At 38.5% G+C, this 6,927-nt stretch overlaps 1 pseudogene; it reads left to right on the forward strand.

The window, feature by feature from the left end:
* The first annotated feature begins 2,761 nt into the window (after positions 1-2,761).
* On the forward strand, positions 2,762-5,088 carry LOC136313644 (phosphoglycerate mutase 1-like; annotated as a pseudogene).
* Positions 5,089-6,927: the final 1,839 nt, after the last annotated feature.

Consider the following 6,927-nt stretch of genomic DNA (forward strand, 5'->3'; position numbering starts at 1 on the left):
CTTTTGACTAAAGGCAATTGCTAAGCTTTCTCAATGAGATGTTCTCATGAGATTTACATACTTTCCAAGATTCTTTGATAATGAGAGAAATGTAGGGGAATCCATAGAAGTAATAACAGTTAATGTCTTCTGAAATTATGTTGCTACTAGGCTATCTTGCAAGTGCACTCTGTATATCTTTGGGTGAAAGCTACTCTTAATGTTATGTCAATTTCTTTATAGGCAAGCCTTTTAGAATCTTGTGAGAAAAAGTAGGACACTGCATAAACTCAAAGCCATTTACCTGAGCAAGCGGTGGTCCATTGTTAGTCCTTAATGATTTCGTCTGCTAATCTCTCTCTGCCCCTTAACTCACAACAGCAGTAAAGTTAGTTAACTATTAGTACTAATACTTTAAAAGCTTTTACCGATGTTGTTATAGCTATTCAAGTTATTTTGTATTTTGAATGATTTGCTACCTGGTTTGTGATTTATAGATATAAATTAACTGTTATCTGGAAACATGTAAACATAGTGAAACAAAAGCAATAATTAACACCATGTAATTGTAACTCAGTGTGTGTATAAAAAGGGACCTATACTAGCATTTGAAGAGAGATGCCTGGCAGTAAATGCTAACCAGAGAATAAAGAGAAAGAAAATAATTTGGCTCTCTCACTCGATTTTGCTGATGCCGTCTCCTCCTGTGGGACCCCTGGATCCCCCCCCCCCGGGGCTGGACCCCGGCAGAGACAGACGAGTGCGGCTAATGGAGGTGAATGGCAGAGGAGGAGGGAGGGAGGAAGGGATGCAGGCACTGTAGACACGTAAACTAAAACAGCACTTTCTTAACACTAAATGTAAACTAAAACTGCATTTTCTTCACTTTAAACAAAACTAAAACTTCACTTTCTTTACTTAAAATAAAACCACAAAAACTTAATTGTAAAAAAAATTCACTTTCTTACCTTTAAACAGCCTAAGCTTAACATTACGTATTTTTCATTTAATCATCACTTGTTTTTGCCTTTTTGGCTATACTTTTGGCATTTTCACTTGCAGGACTTTTGAATAAAAATTTATTGAAAGAGGTTTGCTTTTGCCTACCTTTTAAAGTGTTACAGAAATGTGACAAACAAGTGTCATTAAAAAGTGCTGAAGCATGACCAGTTGAAACTTTTTCTGGGTGTTTCTTTTCAATGAAACTTGAAAGCTTCTCCCACATTACCAGCATGTCTTTAATTTCACTTGTAGAAATCACGTCCTTCGACTCTACTTCCTCCTCACTACTAATCTCTTGCAGAAGCTGCGTATGTTGCATCATCTGTAGCTTCTTCAACTTCTCAGTTGAGAGTTCCTCCTCATGTTCCTCGACAAGCTCATTTACATCACCCTCATCTACCTCCAGACCCATAGACTTTCTGAGGGACACAATCTCCTCAACGCTTCTACCTCAGTTTCAGTCTCTGGTTTGAATCCTTTGAAGTCCCTGTCTGCAACAACATCAGGTCATAACTTTTTCCATGCCGAGTTCAAGGTTCTTCTTGTAACCTCTTGCCATGCCAAATCAATAATGCATAACATATCATGATGTTGTAGTGATCTTTCCAAAACTCTCAAAGAGTTAGAATTGTATTCTCAGTCACCTCAAAGCAGCAGCGAAACAAGTGCTTTGTGTAAAGCTTTTTAAAGTTGGAAATAACCTGCTGATCCACAGGTTGTAAGACTGAAGTTGTGTTGGGTGGGAGGTAGAGGACTTTCACGAATTTGAATTCATCAAGAATGTCATCTTCAAGACAAGATGGGTGGGTTGGAGCATTATCAAGGATTAGTAATGCTTTCATTGGGAGTTTATTTTCTTGAAGATATTTCTTCAATGCAGAACCAAAGATGAGATTTACTATTCAATAAAAAACTGCCGCGTAACCCATGCCCTAACATTGGTGCACCACATAAGCTGCAATTTTTCTTTAAGAATCTTGTGAGTCTTAAAGGCTCAAAGATTTTAGGAATGATGCACTAGCAGTGGCTTAACTTTACAGTCACCACTAGCATTTGCACACAATGCAAGGGTCAGACGGTCCTTCATGGGTTTATGGCCTGGCAGCTTCTTCTCCTCTGCAGTGATGAAAGTCCTCTGGGGCATTTTTTTCCAAAACAATCCTGTTTTGTCACAGTTGAACACTTGTTGAGGGATGTAACCTCCTTTGCGATAAGCACAGCAAAACGTGTGATCTACTCCTCAGCTGCCTTAACGTCAGCACTCGCAGCTTCACCATGCCTCATCATCAAGTGGATGCCAGATCTCTTCCTGAAATTTTCAAACCAGCTGTGACTTGCCTTAAACGTATCTTCTTCTGCCTCTTTTGAGGTTAATGGTTCTTTCTTCTTCAAGTCTCCGTAAATAATACATGCTTTTTCGCATATTACAATCTCCATCACTGTATTTCCTGCCAGTTCTTTCTCTTTCACCTGCACCAGCAGAATCTTCTCCATTTCTTCATGAATATTTGTCCTTAATTGGGACAGAATTGTATTTCCTTTCACTGGATTTGTGCTTTTGATGGCATCCTTTGGTTTAAGGATGGTATAAATTATAGTTGTATTGCTGTTGTACAGCCTTGCCAGTTCAATCACTCATACACCACGCTCATGTTTTTTAAATTATTTCTTGCTTTACTTCTATCGACATCATTCTCTTCTTCTTCTCACCACTCTCCTTTACACTCACTTTCTGTGACCCCATAATAGCACACAACAAAAGTTAGTAAAAAATGCAAAAATGATACAAGAACAAGTACAGTGCATGAGATTTGAGTTGATTCTGCAGGTAACACGTGAGAAAGTACAAAATGCTGGTGTTGTGCTGCTGATACTGGACCCGTGCACCAACGTGCCAACTAGCGGCAGCTTTCTGAATCATGACTTGTATCTTGGAATGTCACTTGGATATCGAACAAAAATATGGACCAAGTCGCAGCTTGTATCTTAAAAAGTATGTTGGTCTGCTCGTATCTCAAGGTGCCACTGTACTTTTTTTTAGTTTTAACAGTCTCCACTTATTTAAAAAGTTATGGAAATCAGCACCTTTTCCCATAACTCCTTTCAGTGAGGTAATGTCATGTATTTGTAGTATAGTTATATTTTTTTACTACAGTTTGCATTCCATGTTGGAGTCTCTCAATCTTCTAATTTATGTTTTCCTAATTAGCATATATTAAGGCTCAGTCTTTATGAGTAAATTTTGAAAAAATTTATATTGTCATGTATTCATCACTATAATAACATACAGAATAATTTTCACAACATTAAAACTCTTGTGTCCTTCCCTAAATCAACTCTCTCCCAATTTCCAATACCCGACAAACACAGATCTGACTCTCTGCTATATGGTTTTCACTTTCCATAGAAATGGCATCCTACAATATGTATAGCTTTTTCAGATTGGCTGCTTTCACTTAGAAATACACTTTGAAGACCCATCCATATTGTTATGCATATTAAAACCTCATTTTTTATCACTAAATAATATTCCTCTGTGTGGAGCTTCTAGTATTTGTTTATTCATTAAACTATTTTTTTTTTCCGAAGCTGCAAACAGGGAGGCAGACAGACTCCCGCATGTGCCTGACCGGGATCCACCTGGCATGCCCACCAGGGGCGATGCTCTGCCCATCTGGGGTGTCACTCTGCCGCAATCAGAGCCATTCTAGCACCTGAGGCAGCGGCCACAGAGCCATCCTCAGCGCCTGGGCAAACTTTGCTCCAGTGGAGCCTTGGCTGTGGGAGGGGAAGAGAGAGAGAGGAAGGAGAGGGGGAGGGGTGGAGAAGCAGATGGGCGCCTCTCCTGTGTTCCTGGCCGGGAATCGAACCTGGGACTTCTGCACGCCGGGCCAATGCTCTACCACTGAGCCAACCGGCCAGGGCCTCATTAAACTATTAAAGGGCATTATTGGGCTGCCAATCTAGAATCTTGTGGAACCCCAGTCTGCACTGCACTCTGAGCAGTGACCGTGGCCTCCTACCAAGCTGGTGCTGGTCAGGCACTGTCTGAGAACACATGGAGCCTGGACAACCACTTTAGTAGCTGAACAACCACTTTAGTTGCTGATAAGATGTCAACCAGAGTTCAGAAGGGCAACAGAAGGTGAAGCATAGCGATCAGGTGTTGTGACTTTGACATTAGCTTCAGCTCAGTGCAGAAGAGAGCAATTCAGTCTCTCTGGACAGTGCCAGGTGCCATCGACCAAATGTGGCTTCCAGTAGCAAGGACTTGGTGCTTCAATGAGCAAAACTGTGGGATTCTGACTGGACTTAATTAAGAATAAACTGCTGCCATGCCTGGAAAAGCCCAGGTAAAGATCTGGAGGTGCTCCTATAATGTCCCTCTACTGCTGATGGAGTCTGACCATCCCTTTTACAAGCAACATCAATGAAGATGGCAGGTATGCAGACTTCAATGAAGATTGGCTACAATCCTGTTAAAATATGAAGGATACTATAGCCAGAGTTCTGACCTTTTGGAATGGAGAAATAATTCCCCGAATCAAGAAGAGGAAATGAGTACTGATCACATCCTATGGCACAGTCTTGGGGTTATTATCAAGAGTCTAAAGCAGGGGTCAGGAACCTTTTTGGCTGAGAGAGCCATGAACGCCACATATTTTAAAATGTAATTCTGTGAGAGCCATACAACGACCTGTGTACGTTACACATTATCCAATAAAAATTTGGTGTTGTCCTGGAGGATAGCTGTGATTGGCTCCAGCCACCCACAACCATGAACATGAGCAGTAGGAAATGAATGGATTATAATACATGAGAATGTTTTATATTTTTAACATTATTATTTTTTTTATTAGAGATTGTCTGTGAGCCAGATGCAACCATCAAAAGATCCACATCCGGCTCACGAGCCATAGGTTCCCGACCCCTGCTCTAAAGGGTTTCTTTGAAAAAGCTATCATGGAGCTGAACATCTGCTATTCTCATTGTCTATGAATTGAACAAGAACTTGAAGCCCATCAAGCCCATGCATTCCTGGGAGATAAAGAGACCATGTGTAAAGCCATGGAGAGAGTGGCTGCCCACAGCAAGGGCAAGAAGTGAAAGCGAGCAGTCAGACTACTTTCCCAGACACCCTTCCTATTCATTCATTCCTCTTCAACTTTTCTCTGTACATGCCACGCCAAACACATCTGTAAGCATCTTAGCTTGTGACTACAGATAAGGACCAGTGGCTCCCAATTTCATAATAACCATTTTGTCTCTTTCATCCACTCCATCATGAATTTATTCAGCATGGCACATCTGGGGCAGGGGTTCTCTGTCCAAGCAGAGGGAAGGCTCTTATCCAAGAAAGGCTAGATGTAGTAACTTGGGTTTTTGTTAGTGCTTTGTTTATTACTAAGGACTTAAAGAAATAATTAAGAAAATAAAAATAAAAGCCACAAACATGAAGAAAGTATTTGCAAAACATGTATTTGAATATTTGTATCCAGAATATAAAAATAAATCTTAACATTAAACTATAAGAAAAACAAACAGACTCAATAAAAACATGAGCAAAAGCTCTAAATAAGCACCTAATTCTTAAGATATATAGATGGGTAAATGATCTTTTGAAAAGATATGTAACATTTCTTTCTATTAATATGCAAATTAAAAGAACAATAACTATAACTACAAACCTATTAAAATCTTAATATACAAAATTTTGACAATAATCAATTACTGACTAGAAGATGGAGCAACCAGAATTCTCATTAATTACTAGCAGAAATGAAAACCAGTATAGACACTTTCAAAGACATTTTTTGCAATTTCTTACAAGGATAAGCAGTCTTACCATACGGTTAAGCATTTTTACTCTTAAATATTCATTCATCTGAATAGAAAACTTATGTCCACACAAAAGCCTACATGTAAATACTCATAGCAGCTTTGTTTATTACTAAGGGAGATAGGGAAGAGCCTTGCTAGTTTGTGACCAATGAGGAGAGATAAAACAACCTATTTGTGTTTCCAGGCTAGTCCTGTGCTATTTGAAAGTCAGGTGACTGACTGAAAAGGCTTTGGTCGTTATAGTGGAAGACAAATGCATGGTGATTCTAACAAATGTCTCCTCCCTGATTCCAGAGAGCTGGCTCCAGAAGATTGGGATCAATCCTGAATGTTCACATGTTGCATTTACTATTTAAAATATTTATATATATATATATATATATTATGTATATATATAGATATAGATTACTATTTAATATATATATGAAAATATATATATTATACTATTTAATATATATATATAAATATTATTTTCATATATATATGAAAATAATACAAAGCAGAAACCTTTCTGGGGTTTCTAGTGGCAGTTAAAAGTATCCCCACCTGTAGTCATCACAAAATACATCATTCCTCACACCAAGATGGGATAGGTCCTTGACTTTTAAGATATAGGAGTTCATCTTGCTGTGTTTTTAAAATCCTTCTCCTTCCTTACTGCTTTATGGCAGTAAAATGTCTTTTAATGAAGTCCAAGCGCATTTTTTCCTATGTCTGATTTGTGAATCATGTTTCACTTGCTTGGCCCTGCCACTTGGGCCCAGTATGAATTTTGAATGTAACTAAATCTTTTTTTTTTCAGGTCAATATAATAAAGGAATGACAGTAATGAAAAATAAAATGACACTACTGTTGCTTTCATGGTTTGTCAAGCATGAACAAAGCTGATATGAGTATTTACATGTAGGCTTTTGTGTGGACATAAGTTTTCTATTCAGATGAATGAATATTTAAGAGTAAAAATGCTTAACCATATTGTAAGACTGCTTATCCTTGTAAGAAATTGCAAAAAATGTCTTTGAAAGTGTCTATACTGGTTTTCATTTCTGCTAGTAATTAATGAGAATTCTGGTTGCTCCATCTTCTAGTCAGTAATTGATTATT

Source organism: Saccopteryx bilineata, chromosome 9, assembly GCF_036850765.1.
Source record: "Saccopteryx bilineata isolate mSacBil1 chromosome 9, mSacBil1_pri_phased_curated, whole genome shotgun sequence".
NCBI classification, from domain to species: domain Eukaryota; kingdom Metazoa; phylum Chordata; class Mammalia; order Chiroptera; family Emballonuridae; genus Saccopteryx; species Saccopteryx bilineata.